This window comes from Neopelma chrysocephalum, unplaced genomic scaffold, assembly GCF_003984885.1.
Source record: "Neopelma chrysocephalum unplaced genomic scaffold, ASM398488v2 Primary Assembly neopelma1_97017, whole genome shotgun sequence".
Lineage (NCBI taxonomy): Eukaryota > Metazoa > Chordata > Aves > Passeriformes > Pipridae > Neopelma > Neopelma chrysocephalum.
The window spans coordinates 547,329-573,569 of NW_020925659.1; positions in this window are offsets into that span (position 1 = coordinate 547,329).

Consider the following 26,241-nt stretch of genomic DNA (forward strand, 5'->3'; position numbering starts at 1 on the left):
TTGTATATGCAGGTATACTTTAAAACCAATCCTATAAAAATGAGAAGCACTTTTTTCCTTGAAAGATTTCTTTTTTTTTCAATTTTTTCTTTGAAAGCCACATGAAAGATTAGAGAGCTATAACCTACTGTCATTCAAGACATGGTTCTCACTTATTTTATGGGATGAGGCAAGACCTGGAGACTTCTAATCAGCGGAAATATTACTATTCTCTGTGGTAAACATGAAAATAAAATTAACACATCCCTGTTATTTTGTATTCTGTCAAAGGCTCAGCACCCATACCAGGATTTTCTGATTTTGCATTTTCACAATTTTTTAAAAATACATGATGAGGGAAAGCTGTTTAAACTATGAGTCTTCAAAAGACTATCTGCAAACAAAATGACATTTTGTATTAGTCTTTCTCTTGAGCACAAAGGGTTATTTCATTTTTTTCTTTTTTTGTATCTCTGTGTGCATTTGTGTGTGTGTGTGTGTGTGCACGACTGATTGCCATTTATGTCTCCTTCCATCTTAAACTGCTTCATTTCTATCAATTACTTAACTTTTTGCATACAAGAAATGCAGTTAAGACCAACAGCAGGCCAATGTGACCTAAGTACTGACCTTTTTCAGTTATGATCTCAACATGCCAAACAACATTGATAAAAACTTATCATAATGATCTCTGCTGGAAGATGAATATTAAAAGGAATGTTACAACTGCAGCCACCTTTCCTATAGTATTTTTCTTGGAGATCAAATCTTTGACCAACAAGCAAACATTACTTGAAGATTTGGGGGAATCATCCTTTAACTATATGAAATGCCAACTTGTACTTCATGTTTCAATAAATGAACTTGAAATTGCATATACTCTGCCCTGTAAAATCCTGGACGACCTATTCAGTAACACTGAGGAAAAATATTCCTGAATAATTAATAATTACACTGTGGGTTGTTTACTTAATCGATAAATTATTTCAGTTCTATTTCAAATTAGTGAGGTGTTTCTGAGAACAACGTGAAAAGTTATTTTTTTTCTGAAAGTAAGATACAGGAAAAATAATATCCTATCATCTTCATTAAATATCAACTAAACATGCATGTGTTATAAGGAAGTAAAGGCACTTTTAACCTCTACATCAGCTTGGAATTAGTTCTTGAACATACCCTGAAAAGGATGACCTCAGATAAGATCCAGCCACTGATTTGTTGGGCTTGTCTTTTATGATAGAGGGAAACATAGGCTGGTTGTGGAAAGGAAGTTGTTTTAAATAAGAAATGGATTGGAGATTATTCATGTTTTGCCTTTTCTTCTTCTGGTACAAAACCATGTGGAAATTTCCTCGGGTTGTCTTTTTCATCTCACACTATGTGTGCACATTTTACTATGCTTGCCACTTAAATGTTAAGCCAATACTTCTAAAAAAAATTGCAAATTTATAAAAACATTCCATATTAATATTTATTTGATGAAAAAAATCACTAATATCTATATTCTTGAATATTCAGTTAAATTTGCGTTTTTATCATAGGAAAGTAATACAAATTTGCAAAGGAAAATAGCTAACTTTACGTTCTTCTTAAGGTGGAAAAAGCAAAATGTCAAAGAGATTTACTAAACTGTCAAGTGTTATCACCTGTTTGAAAAAAAATATATAAACAGAAGATTATTCCATTTATTTTCAATGTAGGGCAGTAGAATTCAGTCTTGACAGCCTTTTTCTTATGGTTATTCAAATGGTATTCTATTGCTGTTGCATGTTCTGTTTCATCCTCCTTCCCTTTAGTTGGATATACTAATATGAAGTTATCCAGATGCAAGTATACAGGCTTACATTTATAAATATGGGTATGTAAACCATGTTAGTGGCTAGATAAATCTGTTTGGTAGATATAATATGCACTGGTATGGACCCAGCAAAGAAAAATCAGCACTTTCACTTAAAGGCTAACAAAATTAATGCATAAAAAAGGCAGCAGAAAAGAAAATAATCCATGAAAATTGGCAGGAAAAAAAGTGTGTGATTCGCTCATTTTGCCTTACTCATAAACTGTGGTTTCTATCTAAATCTTTTTTGGCTTGTAGTCATACACTTAAAATTTAGTTATTCAATTGCAAGTTTTCAACCTCTTGCACGATGTTGATCACTTCTCAGTTAGTATTTCCCTTTTTAGTCCCTTGACCCCACTCAACAATGTATTTTTGACAGCCTGTGATTTCTGTCTTTTTGCTGTGTGAGAAAAGTTTGACTTATTTGAACTCACTCTGCAGGTTGTTGGATGCTTCTTTACGCCTTTGACTCTGGTGACCCTGCAGGCTCTGTGTTTCAGTGCTGCCTAAGAGAACTCATTTTATATATAATATAATTAATATAACTCAAATATACCGTTAAAACACAATGAAACACTTTTTTAGGTAAAGCCAACCAACACCTCTCAGTCTGATGAAAAATTCAGAAATTGAAGGCAGTGAAGAAAAATTAATATGATGACAAACAAGGTATTCTGAGGATGCCTCAGACCTTACTCGATGATCCTCGTGGGTTTCTTCCAACTCAGCATATTCTGTGATTCTGTAATTCTCTGATTCTGTAATTCTCTGATTCTGTGATATAGAAAACTTCATAAGTGAAAGTGTTTCATTATATTTTTACTGAATATTTGAGTTATATTAATTATATTATATATTATATAATATATTATATATAATAAAAATATTATAGCTATCTATATAATTATAACAGATATTATAATAATATATAATTATATGATAATATAAAATATATTATAATATAATTATATATAATTATAAAATATATTATAATTATATATAATTATATATTATATAAAAATATTATAATTATATATTATAATATATAATAATAAATATATACAATTATTTATATAATATAAAATATATATTAATTAGTTAGACTGGGAGGCTTTGGGAAATAGGAATTTAAGATTAGTAAAGAAAAAAGATAATATTACAAAAATTTTTTTTAATGACGTTGTTGGAAGGACTAAAGCAAGAAATAAAAACATTTTAATTTTTTATCAACTAGCAATATTTAACATACATAGAAACAACAATAAAGCTGACCAACCAACAAAAAGCCAAGAGTACATGAAGTCTAACAAGTGCTTAGTTGACATAACCAGTATATTCGTACAAAACTTTTTAGAGGTTTTTCACACCCTCCAAACAGAATAATGCCCATTAATTTCTCCCCCAGATAAAATATGGAACCAGAAAGGCATGTGAAGTTAAGCTTCCAATAATATTCTCAAAATTTGGATTGTGAAAGAAAGTGCAGGTGGAGAGAGATCTGAAAACTCTTTGCTGTGGGGTGAACTGAATACCACAATACAGATTCCCTTCCAGATGACTGGATTTTGTGCCACAGACTCCAGCTCATGATGGAAAAAACAGTGGAAACTAGAATAAGCCTTCATCATGATAAAGAATGTGAATTATTACATAGAGAGACAAGAAAATAATTCTTGTAAGGCTTTACTAGAGGCATGGGAAAGGTAATCAGGCTAGGAGACACCTCGGAAAAATGGATCTTAAGATAGAAATTAATAAAAGAAAGAAGGGCAAAGCAGTAAAGCACTGATGTTGGTTTACATCATAATATATTCAGTCTTAATACTTGCCCTTGGCCAGGGACAGCTCTCATGGAGATTATAGAAATCCCCCCTGTGATGTGATATCAGGGGAAAGAAACTGGATCAGATTCATTATAGAATCAGCAAGGAAAAAACCACATACCTAATCCAGAAAAGTGCTAAGGACTACTCCTTATGTTCAGAATTTTTGTTAATCCTAAAATTGCTATCAATTTGGGGAATGAGATATTATGGATTCCTTCAGAAAATCAGATGTTATTGTTGTTTCTACCTTAATCATGTTCTTATGACAGTACCACCACAGCTATACTTTTTTGCTACATGTGGCTTGTTCCAGCTGAGTTGTCATCCAGATTAGACCAACTGTCTTTGACATGAGAGAGAGACTCTCATGAGAGTTCCACTCTTTAGATTAAGCATAAGTGAAAACATCAATTTAGTTGTGAAGTGGGAAGGAGTTTTCCATAGCAAAGGTCTGAGATTAGCAAAAGAAATGTTTTATTACATTTCATTTGATATGCCTGAGTGCTTTGTGTCACACACCAGAACCATTTTTCTTTCAAGTCCACAGTACCTGTTTGAAGTAATTGTGAAGTGTGAGGCTCCTGCACTTATACAGAGAACGAGGAACTCACAGAAATGTTGTTTGAAATTTAAGTCTTCTTAAGAATTCTAATAATTCCTATTTGGCTCATTGGTGCTATTATGACTAATTAATAAAGTAGCTAAAAAGCTGAAGTCATAACAGTGTGATGTCCCAGAGGTCGAGGGATTTTTTTTTCCCTCTTGCTTTTAAAGCTCATTAGTCTTCTCTCCATCAGACTTTTACATTATTCAAACTCCCAATTAAAGGATGGATGCTGCATCATGTGCTTGTTGGAATATTCACTTCTATTATGTCATGTGAGCTACATTTTTGTCTAAAATTCCTGTCTCTGTTTACTACTTTAGTTGTGTCATAATTCTGGCCTTGTCCTGTGAACAGTAAAGCATACAGATAAATTTAGTCCCATGACAACCCTTTTAACAACATCTATGTATGTTTGAAAACATACATATCAGAATGTAGTGCTGATTCTCTCTCTCTTCTCCTGATTAGATTACAGCAATGTGAAAATCTACCATCCTCAGACTGGGAATACCTCTCTGCCCAATGATTTAACTGCTCTGATCGTGTTTTTAGCTACTTTGCCCTGATGTTTGATGCTCTGCAGAGTTCTGCAGTCTGATTAGTTTTCCAAATCTGGTGAGGATGACACAGAACCAGGGCCATGAAGCAAAAATGCACGTTTTTCTCAAAAGTGGAAGATCATCCAGTTTTTTTTGTGTCTTTTTTCCCAGATGTGGTAATTAACTGTAGCGTTACTTATAGCAGTGTGATATCAGAAAGCCAGCCTTTGTGCTGATTTACCTGCACTGCTGTCTTAGGAAAACAAGAAAATAGTATGCCAAAAATAAAAATAAAGAAAGAAATAAAACCAAAAAATGGTCTATAGTCTTGATATTGTCTAGGCAGAATGACCAGGAATACACTATATTTTGTATCATGTCTAATTGGACCAACTTTTACTTGAGCTGGGTGTTCTAAGCTGGCACAAGGAAGTGTTGTCACTGAACTATGGTTCAGCCTATATACAAACTAATCCACCAACAAAATTTTTCATTTCAACAGCATTTCAAAGCAAATAAAGTGCTTCACAAATTGGAAAAAAGGATGTAAGAAAATCCAAAACGTGTTCTAGCATTTGAGTACTTTTTAATGACCCGTCGTACAGTCCCTTGTAAAACTGCACTAAATACATTCCCTCTTTTTATTAAATTTATCTCCCACCTAACTGTGAAGATCCCTATGGCAATAAAGTACAGATGACAGCTGCTAGAAGAAGCTACAGGGAATGGTGCTGAAATGAAATGTCCCTAAAGGAAATAAAAATCAGAGGATATTGATTCCCTCCTTCCCAGGACTACTGATTGGTGAACAACTTTGTATTGCAACAACTATTTTGTGAAGCTGCTTCAATTAATTTACACTGTGAACATAGAACATAAATACAATTTTAAATTATTGGAACATTGCATCAGCTGTAATAGCTAGGAATATTCTGGGGTTTTTAAATCAGTGGGTTTTTGTTGCTTCAGCCCTTTCTTTCTCTGTCATCTTTTTCTGTCTCAATTTTCTGTCTCTCCCTGGCTCTCTGCATGTCAGCCTCTCTGGCTGTGTTCCTTCTCACCCACTCTCCCCTTTCCCTCTCCCCACCCCTTTCTATTTTACTTCCTTTTCGTTTCTCCCTTTTTTTGTCTTCCTTTCTTGTTCTCTATTTAAAAAAAAAATAAAAAAATCAATAGTTTGATTGATCAGGTGTAGTCTGTAATTTACAATAAATGAAATCTCATTACTGGGTGAAATTTGCATAATACATGATCTAAATTAAGCATTTCAAGTTAATATATGTGATTCTGAGAATTTGTGGGAATATGTTGTAACTATATCATACTCATTACATGAAGTAATCATCATTGGATTTGGCATGATGTAATGGTAGTATAATTGCTAAATTTGCTGCTGACAACAATACAGTTAAATTATGGGTAATCGTGGAGGACAGTGGGTGTGTAAGTGATACCATCTAAGGAAACTAAATGTGCACAAGTCCATGGGACCTGATGAGATTCATCTCCATGTCTTGAGGGAAGTAGGAGAAAAAGTTACTAGGTCACCATCCATCATTTTTGAAAAATTGTGGCAGTCAGGTAAAGTTCCCAATGACTGGAAAAAGGGGAATATAACACCCATTTTTAAAATGGGGAAAGTGGAAGTCCAAAGTAACTACAGACTAGTCAGTCAGGCAAGATAATGGAGTACATTCTCCTGGAAATTATTCTAAGGCACAGGATAAACAAAGTGTTTGGTGTCAACCAACATGGATTTACTAAGAGCAAATCACACCTCATAAACTTGGCAGCCTTCTGTGGTGGGTCTGCAGCACGTGTGGACAGGGGCAAAGGAACTGAAATCGTGTGCCTGGACTTGTGCAAAGTGTTCAACACTATCCCACGTGACATCCTTTTAACTGGAGGGATGTGGATCTGATAGATGGACCACTCAATGGGTAAAGAATTGCTTGGATGGCTGCACAGAAAGAGTTGTGGCCAACAGCCCATTGTCTATATGCAGAGCAGGGAGGAGTGATGTCCCTCAGGGGTCGGTGTTGGGGCTGACACTGCTCAACATCTTTGCCAGTGACAGGGACAGTGGGATCGAGTGCAACCTCAGCAAGTTTGCTGCTGACCCCAAACTCTGTGGGTGCAGGTGACATGCTGGAGGGAAGGGATGCCACCCCGAGTGATGCCTTAAGATTCTTCTAGTTTTTTGGCTTTTCTAATTTTTATAAGCTTTATAAGTAGTTATATAGTAGAAGTAGATTTTAGAAGAAGCAGCCCTTATTCCTTTACCCTTTAGCACAGGAGTTTACACATTCCTCAACTCCTACATATCCCATTCCATGCTCCCATATTGATATCCCCTGAATTGCATTGGAAAATGTTTAGCCTTTAGTCAAGGTAGGTCCTTTTTGTTTAAGAACATTTGTGCCTTGGCCTGAACTGCAAGAGTACAGTCAAGAACTGGGTGACTATGTACTCTTTGTGCTCTGAAGAAGATGAAGATGATGAAGAAAAGCCCCCAGCCCCAATTCCAAGGGTGTGGGACGGGGGGTGGACCAGGGCAAAAGCTACGGGGTGGAAGCACTTGGGATTGGACAAACAATATTATAAATTGTAACACCTGTACACAGCTGGGGGGCACGTCTTGTAATCTCATGCCTCAGAGGCACGAATTAAAACCCTTTCCTTACCTCCAAAACTAACTTACCTCGGAGTTTTTTTCTCCCTGCATTTTCTTTAGGCATCAGAGTGACCTTGACATGCTTGAGAGGTGGGCCAGTGCAAACCTCATGAAGTTCAGCAAAGCAGAGAGTAAGGTCCTACACCCGGGTCAGGGCAGTCCGAGTACAGGATGGGAGGGAAATGGATCAAGAGCAGCCCTGAGGAGAAGGACTTGGGGGTGATGGTTGATGAAAAAACCAACATGAGCCAGAGTGTGCCCTCACAGCCCAGAAATTCAATTTTTTTTCTTTTTCACGGGTTACAAACAACCGACTGAAGACTCGAACTGGAATTTGTGCTGCTGATCACAACCCTGGGGGATCTGCTGTTCAGCCAGTTCCCAGCCTCCTTCACTGCCACTCCTCCAACCCACACCTCCTGAGCTCACCTGTGAGGATGTCAGGGGACACAAAAGTGTCAGAAGCCTTGCCAAAGTCAAGGTAGATGACATCCTCTTCTCTCCCCTCATCTGTGCAGCCAGTAATGCTGGCATGGAAGGCCTCTGGCAATTCTGTGCATTGATAGCTCCTGTCTTTTTAGACATGTGCTGACTCTGAAGGTGTCAGTTGGGAGAGAAGTTTTATTTGTTCTTGCTATGGAGGCACCTGCCAACTATGAACTCAACTGACAGCAAGAATATTATTGTTAAGCATGTGCCAAAAGTGAAGTTCTTGCTGCTTTTTCTGCTCACAGCAGGCAAATGTGCCTTCTCTGGGTGTGAAAAAGTTTCCTGTTTATTGGGAAACGAAGTATTTTAATAGCATGCAGTAGAGGTCCAGCCATAATGCCTGATTGAAAGCAAATCAAAAAAGAAAGGGAAAAAAAACCCAGCTGTATATTTATCAGCAGAAAGTTTCACCAAAGCTTTGGATACTGTACCTGGATAATAATGAGTTGAAAAGAACATTTCTAAATGTTTGACTATACTTACTTTCAGAGTTCAATACTTTTGCTACACTTCAACAGAAAGTATTAAGCTCAAAGATTAAGTCTTTCTGTAATGGAGTACTGGCTGCAAGATGGTGGTTCTGGATTCTTCATTTGCTTCTAGATTCTGGCTCTGATTCTCTTCAGTCAGTTCTTTGTAACCGGTGAAAAAGCAAAAAATTCTCAAACCAAAAAAGATCAAATGCAGAAAAAAAGAGAAAAAAAAGGCAGAAAAAAAGAAAAAAAAGGGAGAAAAAAAGAAAACAGACAAACTAAAAGGTTCTGTGTTATCTAGTTAAAACTCCAGTACATGGGAAAATGAATTAAAAATTAGTACTATGGGTGCTGTAGAAACTTGATATTTGGAGCATTACAGGTTTGTTCACCTCAGAGGAGAAATACTTTCTGTATGAATCATCTGTATTCTTCAGGGAAACTATTCTTTGCTCAGGAAAGAAAAATGCAGAGAAATTTATGAATAGAGTAGAAATAAAAGTAAAAAGGCAGTTTTCATGCTCAAAAATCCTTAAATGTGTTTCTTCAGCACTGTCCAATTCCAAGAGCTCTGTTTTTCATCCTCACTGAAGCCATATTTTTGCTTGCTTTTCTCACCATTACTTAATCTGAGCCTTCCCACATCTTAACAGCTGTTTCTTGCCCCTTCCTTTGCATAAGACTGACTTAACTCTAGCTGGAAAAATTATAGGTATTTTCTAAGTAGATTTGAAGATTTTGCAGATTCTCTAAAGACCAGGGCTCCTCAAAAGGGATACTGAAAAAAAACCCCAAAATTGAATTCAACAGTGACAGTATTATACAGAAATTACTCTCCAATAGCCAAAACACTTCTACAAAAGGAAGTATGAAAGTTAGAGTGGATTGCAGCTACCATGTCACCAAGTAGTTTTATACTGCTTGGAGAAAAACACTTTTCTACTTCAGACATGAAGAAAGAAATTAATTTAAGACATTAATTTACCCTGCTGCTATACTCACCAATGCTGGCTGTCTTTCCAGGCAATTTCTGAATTTCTGAATGCTTCACTTCTTTAATTGTACCGAAAGTTCACTAAAAATCAAAATCTCTGATTTATCTTCTCATCCTTTAAGAAGGCTACATAAAATTTCAATGGTGAGATAAGCTTCTAACAAATATTAGAATTTCCTCCTGGGTGGAAATTCAGCATATTGAATATAATAAGCACTATATCTGGCCACACAGAATTTGGTGGGCTGCAAGAGTGGTAGAAAATGGTAAATCCCCTCATTACATGTCTTGAGTAAAAAGTGCTGAGGGTCTCTGTGGGGGGGGATAACTTTAGGTATTGAAGCCGCTATAAACTGGTGACTGGAAATACACAAACTCAGAAATTATTCAATTCATTTTTGCTTTTCACTCCAGCCTTAAAACACAATTTTCAAGAACGTGGTCAGTTATAATTGAGAATAAATAATGATATGACCCTTTCTGAAGAAACTTGATGCTTACTGTATATTAGAATCTTTTGTGACTGCATAAATATGCCCAAAACCAGCTTTGTCAACTATGCTTGAAGCCCCTACATCAAATCCATTCAATTATTTTATCACATAATTTCTCAAGAAGATCTGAAAAACAGTCTGTGTAATGCATGCAATTACTTAAGAAATTTTAAAATATTGCCTAACTGTAGCAATAAACCACTTTAAAAATCAATTCTGACTTGTGTACAAAATCATCTGAGATTTTGGTTTAGTCCAAAAAACATTGTTTAGGGGGAAATAAAGTCTTGAATTCACATAAGCATTATGGAACATACTTTTAATACAGATTCTAAACATTAACTTATAGAAAATAACCTGTTACATGTTTTTAATACTACTTTATCAAAATTTCTGATGATACAGTACTGCAAAACATGCTGGTTCAACCTTTGACAAAAATAATACCAGTAATTCAAATATTTCCTCTAGTGTTCAGTTTATAAGGAGAAAAAGATTAAAGAATGTGAGGGAAAAACTATTATCAAACATCGCTGTGAAGAAATTATTTTGGGACTAACCAACAGAATGACATAAATTTGTGGACAATACCTGGCAGATTGTTAGAAAATAGTGAAACAGACTGTCTGATACTTACTAAGGTATTGGTGACTTCTTTTTTTCTTGCAAAAATGGATATACCAAGTAAAGTGGATGCTTTTCATGGTTTGATTGTGGTGAGAATCAAATCCAGCCACGAGGAAATGTCTAAAATGACTGATAAAAAGACAATGCAGTCAAGGGTGTCCATAAATACATCCCAGTTTTTGATACCTAGGAAGAAAAAAGTCAGGAACTCTGAAAACAAGTGATCAATTACATTCAGGAAAGTTATATGTATATAAATGGTAAGTGAGACCTCTAAGAGAGAAATATAAAGGGGAAAAAAAAGAATTAAAAGAAGTTGAACTTTCCTAAAGAAAGAGCTATATAGTTATATGCAAATTTTCCAATGGTCTGCATTACAAGGGAATAATTTCAATTTGTGTGCTTTGTTTCTTAATGGAACTGTCATGTTCTCTTTTGTTGTAAAACCTGCCTCACCTTTTCCTTGGACAAAATGGAGACTAGAAAGTTTCTATTGCCACAATAATTAAAGGACTTTATAGACAAGCTAGACAAGTGTCTGTTTAATTACATACCTGGTTATCTATGCCCACCATATCTATTACATCCATGTATTTCTCTCACATACCAATTTAAACATTTTTTATTATAGCTTTACTTACTATAATTGAACCTGGGTAGTTATCCTTTGAATGTTAGCTCTGGTTTTTTTCTCATACAAAAATGATTAAGGTTTAGAGAGCTGATTTTTACTATTTTACGACTTAGAGGTATGAATTAGCTTGTCCTTTTACTATCTTGTCACATATAGACTACTTGACTCGGATAATTTTCTTTGTAAAGCTGGTGTCAGACGTAGATGTATAGTAGATTTTCTCAACACTGGTTCACATAATAATACAGCACACAGATCGCTGACTAAGGGTTTGATCCCTAACCCAGAAAATTCAAAATAAATCCTAATTAAATCACGGGTTTAGGTGAAAACCCATAATGTTCTTGGAAACATTTTTATGATGAAAGAACTGTGGCATTAATATGAAAGGAAACAGGCAATCAAATATTGCATTGGACCAGAATGAAGGACCCTTATATATGACTGGAAAATTAACTTTCTAACTGATTATCAGTGCACTTGGAGGTCCTTTTTGCTGATTATCACTGCATTTATGTATCTTACTTTCTCTAAGTTTAAATATGTTTTTTACTTTGATCCTTCAGCCTTTGTGGGTTTTTTAGCTTCTAGGACCTAATCAACTCTCAACCAAATCTTCTTCTGTCTACCAGCAGAGCACTTGTTCCTCAAAGATAACTGTGCTGTTCAGGAACTAAACCTAATTACACATCCAAAGTTTTGAACTAAATATATATATATAGCAATGCCCTTCTAACTATCCTTAGAGTTCACTTCTGATAAGGAAAGAGAGAAAGAAAGAAGGGGTACTTCCTTGTGGAGTGATGAACATAAATTATCTTGGATCATGACTTCTCTCAATGGAGTGACAAAGTTACTTCTCCAAGTCTTCCCTTGGAAGCACTCCAGACAACTCCACAGGCATACATAATGAATCCTCCCTGGATAATTACTCATCCTCAAGGATAATTACTGTGTAAGAAATCATGGTCTCCACAAGACCTGTGCTGGTTTTGGAAGGGTAAAGGACAATATATTGAACAGTGAGAAGTGAGCATCAGGCAGTCAAAAGTGTAATGATGTTTCTTTTTCCACACCCTTTTTCCACATCCAGAAGTGGTGGTCTGAGAAATAAAAGCTAGACACGATTCCAGCATGGGGAAAACTGGAATGCTTTATTGAACATGAGAACACAATTTTAAAGGTATTTGGGGCTGGACATGTTAATGAAGGGGACAACCTCTGTTAATTGGGGAGTTACACAATTTTTTACTGCAATTTCCAAATAATTAATTTTTCTTCAAGTAGGATTACATGGGGGATAGAGGGATTACAGGGGTTTGACATGATTTTAACAATCATCTCAAAAAGTCCTTTTTTAATTCTTCTTGGAGCCAGGTTTATATCTCAGGGTTGCACATCAACAGGTCTCAGGACAAGGATCCAAATTTCTTGAATCATGAGATGTTTGTCAGCCTTGTTTTCCAAGGTTTGTGATTCAACTTTACCGAGCCTCCTTTTGCTGAGAGCTGGTTTTTGTCCCCTTCACCCAGATCCAGCAGAGGGAGAAAATTAATGTGTGTACTATAAAAAGTTTTAAAAACCTGAGTTCCAAGTTTGAGCTTCCTTATTTATAGGTTCACCTGTGCAAATGTAACTGAGGAAAAAATAACACTTTTAACCTTTTTTTTCTGTTTCTGAAAAATAAGTCGTGGACCCCCACTTAGCCAGTACCGTGTTTTAGTTTCGTTGTTTTCAGTGTTTTATCCTTGAGAATAATTAAGTCAAACACAGCTAAATTTATGATGCCTTACCACGCATATAAATTTTGAGTATTTAGATAAAGAAAATAAGCAAAACCAATTAGTTTTCTGACTTAGAGTGTAAGCTGATAGAGGAGAGATTTATAGTCAAAGGCTTGCTCTAAAGAACATTGCGGTATTTTATTTAAGTATGTCAGCACAGAGATGAGTGTTACTTCTCCCAAATCAAAGATTTAACTGCTGGAAAAGTCGTGCTCATGCATGTTTTTTTTTTCTTCTTCTAATTAACATTAAATTATTTGATGTAAAGTGAAGTTCCTACAGATAGAAGAGGATAGATTTATTTATCCATCATTCCCTTTAGCCTGTGAGGCAGGATGTGCACTCAGGAGAGAATAACAGAGGTAAAGTGAGAGAAGAAAATGGAATCTCAGATTAATACATCATTCCTGTGTACTCTAAACTTGAGCTATTAAATCACAAAGACTGCAGTTCCTAAAGTTTCACGTCTTTATAGAGGAAAAACTGGCAAAGGCTCCTTAACTCCATGAGAAAGCTAAAGCCAGGGAACCAACATGGAACAACCAATACCTTTATGCCCAGAAAAAGTGATGTATTAGGGATATCCTGCAGAACACAAATTCTTTCCATTGCTTAATAGCAGGTAACTTAATAACTATTAATAAGTATAATATTGTTAATAATAAGCTTATTAAAAACTTAATAAGTATATGGTTTGCAGGAATTTGTGGGTGTAAGTACCAAATTTTGTACACATGATGTAAGACCAAAGGGACAACTTAAAGATCTGGAAATGTTTTAAAAAAAATTGTCTAAAATCTTAGTGGTTTCCCTGAATTTGCTGTTGGGTTGTTTTTCCCACACCTGTAGGAGTCCAATTCTGGGATGCAAGTCCTGCAAACACTCTTAATATTTACTTTAAAATCAGCTGAAGCAAAAACACAAATGTACTTCAACCCTATGGGCTTGATGTTACACAACAATAGCTTTCCAAAAAATGATGCATAGAAATGGGTTTTAAAACTATCTACCTCAGTACAAAGACTGGAGCAAATGTAGCTCACAAATGATCTCAAGCAAATGATGACTGTGAATAGACTGAAGTGAAGTTAATGCCTAATTTAAAAAGCATAAGCTGAAAACTCTTTTATGGACTTTTCTGTTCCCTTTCCCAAGTAAATTTTTCTGAGAATTTTTCCTGCTAATTTTGTCTTATCTTATGTATGTTTCTGTTAATTTTGCCCCTTTGTAGAATGTCAGCGAATTGAATTAAAATATTAATATTTTTATCTGCATAGGGTTTATTTTCACATAGACCTGATCAAATTCTTATAAAGTTGGTGCTATTTCACTTCTCAATGGCCTGACCTGAAAATTCCATAGAAAAATGGGCTTAAAAATGTAGGCTGTAAGAAATCTTCATACACACAACACTTCCTTTTAGTTAAAAACCAGAAATGGTTAAAATTATTATTCTTGTCTCACAAGAACTCCATTTTTCTTTTTGCAGTTTAGGCCTGTGTCAGAAAGTGTAGCTTTCAGAATTACCTTGCAACCTCTGCCTTTTTCCACACCTCCATAAATGGGGAATGCAGCAGGAGACAGCTAATTGCAGAACTGAAGAATATCTGAAAGCAATCCATCTCTGAATTTCACAAGATATTGATTTAATTTCATTAAAAGCACGTGGCTGAAGTACTTTTTGAGGTACAGAGGCTCAAAGGAAATCTGAAAAAAAAACCCCACTATGTAACCTGAAAGTTGTTCCACAGTTATAGAACTATTCCAGCCACATTAAAAAAAAGACACAAAAGTATCATAAACTGGTAATGAACGAAAGCTAATACATATATTTCTATTAAAAAAGTGAAATTACAAGTAATCAAATTTAACAGCATTTTGAATGGTCCACAAAAGAAGATTCCAGTTTCTCGGTGTTGGTAATGAGATGTTGGGTTTTGCCTGAATTAATTTAACTTCCCTTTTTCCACCAAAGTTTTGAGGAGTTTAAAAAGAAGGTTTAGTGGAAAATAAAGAACAAGTAGTTAACTATATGTGTATCTTCAAAATAATTTAGTAGTGACATGAGGTATTAGAATGCAGTTAGAACACAATGCCAGTCTTCTAAAAGACTTTATTTATGCAGTCATTAGCTGACAGTGGAGTTTTATTATCTGGAAAGTAATTATTGATGGCTTTTTTTGATTAAGACATTTCAAGACACAAAAAATATAATAGGTCTTATATCACAAAAGCTGTAGTGTGTCAGCCTGGAGAAGAGGCCAGTGAGAGGAAATCTTATCACTACCTTACTTAGGCAGAGATATCTTTCAGGCTTAAATGAAGACAATTAAAATAAATTTTTGCAAGGCAATCAAGATTCTCTCACATTTTATGAATAATGTGAAAAAATGAAATCTGAAACAGATGTCTACATATGTATGTATTGTGTTCAAGTATATGTACCTGCTATGAATTAAATAGATTGCATCCTTTCTTGGAAGATATTTTTGATGTGTTTATTGTAAATAGATATGTAATTGCTTCCCCTTGAAATCACCTAAGCACAAATTAATGATTTAATTTAAAAGCTGAAGATGTCATGAATAGGAGATGCAATTCATAGATTTGCCTGTGTCAAAGGTTTGCCTTAGACAAAATGTTTATCACTGAAAATGTTAGTGTACTGAGGTACCAAAATGACACTTGGAGTGTAATAATTTTTCTTGAAATTTCAGTAGAAATGGGTATTGTTATAATCCTGTCCCCTTTTCTACTTAAAGAGAAGCTTCAGAAGTGTTCACAGAACCAAAGAATAGTTAAGGCTGGAAAGGACCCCCAGTGGCCAACTTGTCTCCCTGTTCATCAAGCAGGGTCATCCTAGAACATATTGCACAGGGTTGCAACCAGATGGTTCTTGAACATCTCCAGAGAGGGAGACCCCACAACCTCTACATGCAATTTGTTCAGTCACCCTCACAGTGAAGAAATTCTTCCTCATATTTAGGTAGAACTTCCTGTGCATTGACTTCTGCCTTTTGCCACTGAAAAGAGCCTGGCTCCACTGTCTTGGCACTCTCCCTTTGCATCCTTGTATACATTGATAAGGTCCCTGCTCAGCTGTCTCTTCGTGAGGCTGAAGAGGCCCAACTCTCTCAGCCTTTCCTTGTGAGAGAGATGCTCCAGTCCCTTAAACATCTTTGTCGCCGTCCCCTGGACCCCCTCCAGGATCTCCAGGTTTCTCCTGTACTGAGGAGCCCAGAACTGGACACACAGTTTCAGATGTGGCCTCACCAGGACAGAGTAGAGGGACAGGATCACGTCCCTGGACCAGCAGGTAAAGCTCTTCCCAATGCACACCACTGGGGATCCTTTCCAGCCTTAACTATTCTTTGGTTTTGTGAACACTCCTGAAGCTTCTCTTAAGCAGAAGAGGGGACAGGATTATAACAATACCCATTTCAATTGAAATTTCAAGAAAAATTATTACACTCCAAGTGTTATTTTGGTACCTCAGTGCACCAACATTGGTCTTTTTGGCCACAAGGACACAGTTGTCCACTTCAAATTTACACGGGATTAGGTAGTTATAAGGTTTGTGAACAACATGCCATTACTATAGCAAGACTCATCACCAACGTGATCAATAATAACAGTATTTGTATTCCTCAAGATTTATACTCTCCTATAGATTTTCCAAGCAGTGTTCAGTTGATGGCTAAGAAATTATTGGATTAGGATCCAAATGAATTCAGGATGACTTTTTAGCTACTTTGCTTTGTCCTTATACTCACAGCTATCTATCCTAACCTAGCAAAATACTTTTTTTTCTTTAGTGATCACAGAGAAGAGTGCTAGTCTTTTGGAAATAGAAATGATTCAGCACAGTTGTCTGCTGCTGAATGCAAACGAGGCACCTGAATCTTTTAGACAATTCAGTGCTTTTACTCTGTGTTGGTCCTCATCCAAAAGCCTGCTGAAGTTGTTAAAACTCTCTGACATATCAGGTATTCCAGCCAGCACTAGGGGAGAAGCTGATAATGCTTGTCAACAAAGTATGACTGCCAGATCGAAGGCTCTGAGTAATCAAAACAACTAAAGGTCAGCACTACAGGTGGTAGATCAAATGAGAGATGAAGTGACTCAAAACACCATAAACTTAGATACTTTTCTTCCTTTTCCTTTTTTTTTTTTTTAAGTATAGTGCAAACCGTCAAACACCTTTCTCTAAAAATAGAGTACTAAGCAATAGCAAAATTAAATTGCTTTATCCAATAATACTGGGAGGCAAAACACATTGAAAAATGTCCCAGCCTTCCTCTGTGGTTTTGTTTGTTTGTGGTTTTGTTTGGTTTTCGCCTTGTGATTACTCAATAATTGTCTGCATTTCTGGAAGTATGGATTATCTTCCTCTGAGAGTCCCCTTGGGGTATAACCTTTTAATTGTGGAAAGGAGTGTGGTTAAGCAGTGGAATAGCATCCCTACCAGTGGGCCAGAAAGTGATTTGTGTCTGTTGCTATCTTTGTTACTGGTGTGCATCTTTCTAAGACAAATAGTATTCTGCTTGATTACAAATAATACAAGCTTTCAGTCTTGCTACTGTAACTGACATAAACCCTGTTAGGAATTGTCAGTCAGGTGGATTCATGACAGCCATATCTTCAAAAAATTGACATTTTATTCCATACAAGAAAATTATGTTTCTCACAGGATGACTAGAGCAGCTAAAAAAAACCAACAGAGTCTGGCTTTTTTAAAAGAGGATGTGATTATCCTTGTGTTTCCAGCTTTTTAGTTTCTAAAGGAAAATCTACTTAACTACTACCTAGGTTTCTCATAATTTGTGGAATTTACCAATAGATGATGAGGCTTAGACAAGTAGGAAATTAAACCTCATATGTCTAGAACCCATTCCTCTGAACTCCCCTGTCCTCAGTGGAGTGTGTAGCTTGCCAAGAAAAAGGAAATTGTGAGTTGCCAAGACATCAGCAATAGTGCAGCATAGCTACTGAATATTAGAGCACAAACCTCCAGAGTAGAAACTGGCTTTCTCTGATCTGAGTTGTTACATCCATGTCTCAGTTTAACAGGACAAAATGTCTGCCAAGGAAAGCGGGAACCTTCCTGAGGTAGGAAGAGAAAAAGAAACAAACTCCTCCCTCCAAGTTATTATAACTTTGAAACAAAAGAGGCTTTAGGCAAAAAAAAAAAAAAAAAAAAAGTAAGTGGGAAAGGAAATAACAGTCCTTTACACATATGTATATAACCAAAACAAGCAACAACACCGTAACCAAAACTTCCAAACAATTTCCGTCCAGGGCAGAGAAAACTAGAATACCCTCCCAGCTGGTTGGTATCTTTCTTTCACAGTGATAAAGGAGAAAAATTCAAGCAGGAATTTTAAAAGAAAACCTATGTTTAATTAGAGAGAAGACCAAGGTGACAGTGAAACCTGGCACCAACCTGCACACCTCTTCTCCTGACAGCTGAATTCAGCACACTGCCTGTGCCCATTGCAGCTGGCACTGGGACATGGGATTCCTTTCACAGTGCCAGTGATAAGGCACAGATGCAAGGACAGCTAGAATTAAAGAAAAAGCAAACCTGCAGAAAAGTTCCCAAATTGTTGAGACCCATAAATCAGTTAAAATTTAAATATTTTCTTGGTGCCATAAAATATGGTCACATGAAGCAGCTTTTTGTCCTAGTTCCAGGCTTGAGGATATTCCAGCATAGAGTGTGGCCAGACCTCTGCTCAAGGTCTGAATTTAATTAGAAAGGAAGAATTTAATTAGACAGGAAGCTGGAACTGATACTGGATCTCTGATGAAACTCCTGGCAAATGAGCTAAGAATATTTCTACCTTTCTGTGTTTCCTTGTATCTCATTTAAAAATTCAGTCCAAGGGATTACATATTTCTTCTTTAAGTTTGAGTTTGAAATAAGTATTTTCGGTCAAAAGAAATTATTATTAACAAAGAAAAAGTAATAAAAAAAAATTAGGAAATGGCAACTAACTTTAATAGTGAACACTCCACTACATGCACTTGATTTTTAGGTGGAACTCTGGCTAATTTCAAGCTTTTTATCAACTAAGTTTGCTGTGCAGCAGTCATAAATAAACAAACAAAAACTACATGACTGCTGTCCATTTGTTTTGTCTGTTTGTCTTGGACCCACACCTTCTCCAAATGTTAAAAATAATTTATAACCTTATGATACTGTACCAATGTGTTTTCTTCAAATATGCCATACATACTTAAGTAGAAAAACCTGGTTTCTCTGTCATCCTTTTGCATTGTGGTTGACTAACTTGCTTATAATGCTGTTTATAACTGTAACGTATCCACAACTTTACTGTTGCGTGAATTTTTTGCCAAAAGGGATCCAATAGAACCAGAAAAAGCTGGAAGTAGTATGACTACTTCTCTGAGAGGAGTAGAATAGTTTCTATACAGAGCAGGCTAAATAAAACAGAGTTCCTTCTAAAGTTAGCTCAGTTGTTATCTGATAAAACTTCTTCAAGAATAAATGCTACAGAAAAGGTGAATGGGGAATGTCAATAAAAAAGGCACCCCAGTGAAACGTTCCAATATCCATTTTAACCAGGACAAAAGGAAGGGGAGAGGGTGAGTTAGAGTTAAAAAATAACTACCAATTTAATGTTTGTGACATCAGTTTATATTGGACCAGAAATGCTTGAGTTTCCTTTTAAATTTTGTGATGTGAAAACAATTACAGAAGCATGCCTCTAGAAAGCATTTTTTTTTCCAGAAAGTACTTTTGATTGGATTTATCCAAGTCACAAGCCAAAGTGAGGAGGTTCTACATGGGATCAGAAAGAGGTGACAGACTAAGTATAAAGACACAATTTTTATATTGCCAAGGAGACACACACTAATGAGCAGGAAAAGAATGAAACAGGTAGAAACTATTTGCCTATTCCTAAACTCACTTTTTTTTCAACCAGTACAACTGTCCCAAAAGTCACACTTATGGATTTTTCCAAGGCCATCTGGTTGGCCATATAACTGTTTTGCTCAGGCATTGCTGAAACTCTACTCCCTCCTTCCTGCTTCAAAACTTTATTCTTCAAATCATCTTTCTTGCTGATACTGTCTAAAATAAACCTTGTCATCTCTTCTATGCTAGTATGCAACCTTGAGTTTGCTTTTCTTTTGAGGTGGGAACAACAGGCTTAAATCCTCGAGCTTACTGAAATGAAGGATAACAGCTCTACATATACATTTAAATGAGTTTCAAAAGCATCTTTTTGTCTCTGTCTGTGTGGGTTACACAGAGCTGAAGCACTACTGTTCCACAAAGACACAGGTGATGTAAACGTGATGTGACTGAGAAACGGTACAAAGATAAGAGCATTGCCTAAAATCAGCTCTTAGGGCAAGCCTCTAAGACTCAATTTGTGAGTTTTAGAAGTCAGTCATTGTGCTGGTTTAAAGGTAAACCAGCAGGGGAAATGAACCCAACTCAAAAGAGAGATTATAAATCAGAATTACAATTTAATCAAATAATGCAATAAATACGATTATACAGACAAACAGTTGATTTTAACCCACAAAACCCAAATGTATAACCCAGCACCCTGGGGCATGAACAGAGTGGTGTTCGTTGGGCCCCCTGAGTCCAAAGTAAAAGGAGAGGGAAAAAACCTGTTGGTGAGAGTGGTGGTGCAGTCTGGGCAAGAGTGGTGGTTGCAGTCTGGTTGAGAGTGGTGGTCACAGTCCTTCTCTGGATCCCACGAGTGGTTAAAAAAGTCCCAAGACCCCAAGATTATCTATCCTCAGGTTCAGGCAGGAATGCCCAGTCCCTCCCTCAGGGTGGGAAGTTCCACCCTGGGTGTGAGGACAGGAGCACCCTCCTGTCTCTCAGGCCTCTGAACACCCAGTTTCCAGCCTGAGGGGTCAGGGCTGCTCTGGGCAGAGGGTGTAAATGGTCTATTGAGAACAGTTTCTGGGCAATGGCATGGAAGGCTCTAGAATACCCAGTTGTGGGTTACACCCATCCAGTGATGAACTGGTCCCAGCTGTTCTAACTAGGACACACATTCGTGACATTTCCCAGCACTAATTAATGCATGTACATCCTTCCAAGGTCCCTGAGGGGCTTCATCTAAGGTCTTTGGTGGTAATTTCTGCCTGGAGCCCCCAAAATTCAAAGTGACCGGCTTATGAACCTCCTTAAGACAATCCTCCTGGTTATGGACCAGCCCGGCATTGCCTGCTTGGGTGATTCAGTTCCTCTCTTCACTGTTTCTTTACTTTACTTGGCTGGTTTCTTTAAATTCCTTGGTTTAGCTGTATGTAAGCTTCCCTGGTACATTTTGTTCCAAACACTATGCAGATTTAGAAGTGTAAATACGCACGCAAATAGAGAATGTGACTCTGACTACAGTTGGAACAAACAGTTGTAACTTGGGGAAATGTACTTTTTGCATGACAGATATTGAAAGTTAACAACTCATGCTTCTCACTTCACTTTTGTTAACTGTTTGGAGAAAAACAAACACGTTCTCACTGCTGGTCTCATTAGCTGCAATGTGGACAGAACTAATCCTTCTAATGCATCTATCTCTAGTCTGGCTGTTCAAATTCATAAAAAAAATGTTTATTTTGCACAATGAAACCATTCAACTTTTGCAGATTCATCACATTATGCATCCTATACGCTTGCTGATACCTGCACTGAAAAAATCCAAAGACCTTGCACAGTGAATCAAAAATAAAGAACTCACAAAATATGGGATAGGTGCCTAAGCATGAAAAAGGCTTTATAATGATTAAATAAAATTAATCAAATTAATTATCATTATTTCACAGCTTGAGAGCACAAAGAATTTGTCGTGTAAATAATATTAGAGATATATATACTAAGAAAATGTTTAGGTCTGAACTGAAAAGATTGGATTTCCAGTAAGATCACTTTTCAAGCTATATTTCATCTCATTTAACCTACAAATTCTACCAAAAATACTTCCCAGAAAAATATGCATCTTATACTTTGAATTTTTAAGTTTAATCATTACATAACAGGTATGGAAAAATTCACAGTAAACCAATATATAATTATGTAAAGATTCCAGGAATTGTAATGAAAAATATAAAGGAAATCTAATGAACAGCATTCTTTTTCTTTCTTTTACTTAAACAGGTTTGCCAATGTTTCTTTTAAGATTCCAGCAATGAAATACTGTGAGTTGCTCTGATAAAAAAAGTGATGGGGAAGAAAAACAAATTGCTGGGAAATCTCTCAGGATATCTACTGGACGCTTGAAAAGTTACAAGTCGACAGGTAAATAGCAAAACAGGTTTAAAGAAGATGAAGAGGAAGCTGAAAAGGTATTTCCATAAGAGAGTAGAGAAGTGAGAGCAATGAAGATATTAATGTGTGTGTGTATATGTATATGTATATTTCTCTGAAGAGAAATTTAGTCAAATAGCAAAGCCAGTGACATAAAAAGTAACTGCTTCCCTTAAGATGGTATTAGAAGAAAGAAAAGAACGTAGTCCAGTCTCTGTATTTCTTAATAAAATAAACTGGCTTCTAAGGGACACACAAGGTGGTCAGATTTTTCAAGGTGGGTTTATTTTTCCCCAAATATTATTTTTGCTGAAGAACCTATGCTTAAAATTTTTCTGAACGAGATATATCACAATATAAACTCTTTGATGATAAAGTATGGTACAGCAGTATACATTGAGTCAAATTAAATTGTTCATACAGAGTAGCCTGACCTCATATTCCAACCAAATACCGGTAATATATGTGGGCCTGTAGAAGAGCTAATGGCTACAGTATTTTAAAGGAACACATTATTAAACAACATCACTTAAAAATGGACAGGCAAACAGCACAAAAAGAATTTTCTTCTATGTCCAAGTTCTCAGCTAAAATAAATTGTCATTTTTTAGGTTTGACAAATCTATGTAGTGTATTTTCATTTTATATATAAAGAACAAAGCCACAAGGATTTATGTAACTAATTCTGTGTATTGCACCCACAGAATAAATTTCATACTGTCAACTGATAACAGTATGGCAGATGAGCTAGAATTATAAAGGGCCATCATGATCAGAAGAAAAACATAGATTATTATTTTATATAAAAATACTCTGAAGTTTACTTTGATTGCTTTCTAATATGAAATAAATTCTCTGCATTAAAATAATTTCATGACATCAGTTTTATTCGAAAAGAACTTGAACTCCTGAAGGGAAAAGTTAAAAAGTGTAAGAAATTACACATCTGTTGTTTTAAGGTTAATCAAAACTGTCTCATACAAGAAGGAATGATAAGCAGGTTTAGCAGAAATTCCAGCATTATGGGTTAAAAGTAGAAAGCTCAAATCCATTTTACTTGAATACATTAATTAGATGTCTAATAGTTTTGAAAGATGTCAAAGTCAACCAAAGGGCAGTGATTGACCTCCAGGTTTTCTTTTGCAATTCAGTAAAAATGTATTCACTGCAATTTGCACAGGAAATGTGAAATTCAAACATTTTCCTAAGGCCTTAAATGAGAGCCAAAAAATGTAATGACTGTCATGCACCAGGAACAAACCAAGTCACTAAAATTAGCTTTTGTCCAAACAAATACAATGAAAACTTGCACTCGGGTCCTTCCTCCTAAAGTTGTGCTAAGTTTAATGAGAGAACAGGGTGAATGCTTTCCTTTCTATTGATATCTGGGTGACCAGTTGTCAGTTACCTGAAACGTGCTAAGAAATAATAATCAGTCATAAATTTATTTTTGCTAAGATTGGATTTTTTCCTGCTTATGACTACAGTAAAAACTACAGTACTAACTACTCCTCAAAAATCTGTAATTTTAAATGATTATCCTTATGTATTGAAAAATAAACTCCTCAAAATATTTCACAGGTTCCTCGTATGGAATGAGTTTCTGTTTCAGTATTTCTGTTGGAAATAGTAGTGGAAATAAATTGGACTCAATAATTAGCAACTTCATTGTTAAATATTGGAAGAAGTGATGGAAATCACTGACCTGATAGATATAAGCTTCTTATTGGTTTTATCTAGCTCTGGAGTGGTATACCTTACAATACATCCATTTTCTAGGTCTGAAATACTTTTGAGTGTATTGGAAAAGTATTAAATAAAATGCACTACTCAGCGGTAACTCAATATCTCTATGTATTCAACATTGTTGCAGTCAAAAACCCAAGCTGCTATAAAGAAAATTAACTTTATTCCAGCCCAAACCAGTAAAGTTGTATCACTATTACACACAAATTAGCTGGTCTGAAAATAAAGGGGATGTTAATCAGTGGTTCACTGGGTGCCTTCCTGAAAGATGATATTGCAACACCTGGGTGTTTTTGGATTCTGCCATGTCAGCTTTGTGGGTATGAAAGAACAAGTTTCTTTGTAGAACTGACTTTAATCAAATCAACAGAGAGAGATTTTTACTGGGAGGATAAAAAACAGCATAAAGACACTCTCCAGAATTAACTCATCTGTCACCAGTTTAGTGACTAAAAATTTATAAATGTACTAGAAGTGCAACAAAACAACTGCATAGATTTTTATTTGTTTTTTGTTGGGAAACAATTTGTTTAAGTTTTGCTGTGACACATTGACTCAAGCTGCACTTTAGTATTAGCACGTGACATTACCGGGAATTACAGATCTTTCCCTTACAAGTAGTGAATCCTAAAAAAAATACACACTTTCCAAAGGAGAGGCTCTATTAACTATGTACATTTATATATATATAAGCAATCATGAAACTATACATTTGAAAGCAGAAACATTCACTTTTCTAATTTTCTTTCATAGATATTTTTCCACTAATTTAATTTTTGTGACATCTCTTCAAGCTCTGCTTGCTCCATCTTTGCAACAGTGAGTAATTACCTGAATCTCTCTTTGTGAGTCCCAAGGGACTCGATATTCCAGTCTTTCAAGAAAACAAAATAGAATTTTTTCTTAAGAAATGGAAAAAAAACCACCAAAAACCAGCTTAGGAGGGCTGCATAAGGGTCTGCAGAGATTAGAGTTGCTTTAAAAACACCTGAGTCTGGTAGGAACAGGAGGCCAAGAAGTGAAGAATGACACTTCTTAAAGTGGATGTTTATGATAATCTTTTTGCTGATTTTCATTTTCTTCTATAACAGTTTTGCAAGGATTAAGACCAGAATGGTCTGTAACTAAAAACTTAGGTTAATGAAAAATGCATATGAAGAGAAAAGTTGCATATTTACTTTGGTTTTGTTTCTGCAAAGCAAGCAGAAAGAAATGATTTGTGAAGAGGTTTCCTGTTGCATGACCTTGGTTTGTAATTCATTAAAAGGAAGGTTATTAATGATAGGAAAAAATAATGTGTTCACAGTTTCATTAAAATGTAAATTTCATTATAGAATCAGTTTTTTTTTCTTAGGCTGCCTTTATTAGGGCTCTCAATAAAAGTAAAATCCATTCTTTACTCAGCCAGTATAACAGATATTTTGGGTTATAAATATCAGGCTAGAGTATGAGTAAAATAATTCACAATTTTTAAGGTTTTTTTCAGCTGTTTTAAAAATGGGAATTTGTCCCAGTCTCATTTACAATTTAAGGACTGGGACAAATCTATACCCTTAAAATAGAAAAAGTGTTTGAGAATGATTTTACTTGGATCCCTACTAACCTACCTACTTTTATAAAGCAGTGAGGTGCTGTAATTTGATTCTATAATGTCAAATAATGTTGCCCTTCAGTTTGCACATAGTAAATGTTGAAATCTCAAAAATTCTGTCAGCTGCTGCACCAAATTTCACCTCCACAAATACCAAGCCATATAACTTAAATGAAACCAATGGATGTATCATGTGTGCCTATATTACAGATGCTGCGTGGACTCTTCTTCAGGAATCATACTGGTGGGAGAGGGACTACTAGGTGCAAATTGAAAGAGGGGAAATTTAGACTAAATATTAGGAAGAAATTCTTTACTGTGAGGGTGGCAAGATACTGGAAAGGTTGCCCAGGGAGGCTGTGGATGCCCCAACCCTGGCAGTGTTTAATGCCAGGTTGGTCAAGGCCTTGAGCAACCTGGTCTAGCAGGAGGTGTCCCTGCCCGTGGCAGGGGGGTTGGGACTAAATGATCTTTAATATTCCTTCCAGCCCTTAACATTCTATCATTTTATATATTACCCTTTAAGAGTACTCTTTCTTTAATATGAGAAATGTCTAAGCACAATATTGGATGGAACATCCACTTTGCTTTGGCTTGTTTCGTTTCTTTGAGTTTTTTTCTCATTTTACTTTAGATCTTTGTTTCA